The sequence below is a fragment of the Coenobita brevimanus genome, chromosome 112 (assembly GCF_032717465.1).
Source record: "Coenobita brevimanus isolate Jiangsu-jjx chromosome 112, ASM3271746v2, whole genome shotgun sequence".
Lineage (NCBI taxonomy): Eukaryota > Metazoa > Arthropoda > Malacostraca > Decapoda > Coenobitidae > Coenobita > Coenobita brevimanus.
In genome coordinates this window covers 26,708,259-26,709,035 of record NC_137065.1, presented here as the reverse complement: position 1 = coordinate 26,709,035, position 777 = coordinate 26,708,259, and the positions used below count along the sequence as shown (strand labels likewise).

The window sequence follows — 777 nt, the reverse complement described above, 5'->3', positions numbered from 1 at the left end:
CTTCATCTTTTACTCATTCTCTGCTGTCTCATTAATCAGATCTGTAAAAACTTACCTATTGCCGACACATTACCTTTATTTTCTTCTGCAAAATCCACCATGCATTCTACCCAATGGAAATTTAACCCCTCTGCGAAAAAAACAAAAAAAAAAAAGTGATCCGTTTTTACCATTTTCGAGCAATAGGACTCTGAGCAAGAAGAAGAAATCTGGATTTTTGTCGATTGTTTTTTGTGAGTTAACGTTATTTTTCATTCATTCATTGCCAGACGCCATGTATCCCACACGGGGTGGCCAAGGGCTTAGAGTTAATTGTTTTACAGGGAGGGGCACTAATCCTCCACCAACCCCACTTGACATGTAGGGATGCCAACAGCATCTGGTGTTCCCAGGCGGTCACCCATCCAAGTACTAACCAGACCCAACGTTGCTTAACTTTGCTGATCGGACGGGAAGCAGTGTACTCAACGTGGTATAGCCGTTTGTTTAGCTAATATTGGAAATTCAGTAGTGAAAGACAAGTCTGAGAATATAAGCCAGATAATTGCAAAAATTTTAAGCCTCAATATTTGGAAGTTACAAAAGTATATATTTATTTAAGCTAAAGTGCTCATCTGCTCCATCCCTGCATAGAGTGTAAGGTGACCTGGCTTTTATCTCCGGTTGGTATAGTGGTAGTGATGTCTGGCTTCTACCTAGAAATTGCAGGTTCGGTTCTAGGCAGTATATAATAATCCCTCCAATAACCGATGTAATAGAGCCCAAGGCATGTCTGAA

At 40.5% G+C, this 777-nt stretch overlaps 1 non-coding gene across 1 annotated transcript; it reads right to left on the bottom strand.

Annotated features, from left to right (window-relative positions):
- Positions 1-367: 367 nt before the first annotated feature.
- LOC145418195 (5S ribosomal RNA) lies at positions 368-486 on the bottom strand. Its single transcript, XR_013900650.1, has one exon. It is a non-coding gene; the product is annotated as a 5S ribosomal RNA (ribosomal RNA).
- Between the last annotated feature and the right edge of the window lie 291 nt (positions 487-777).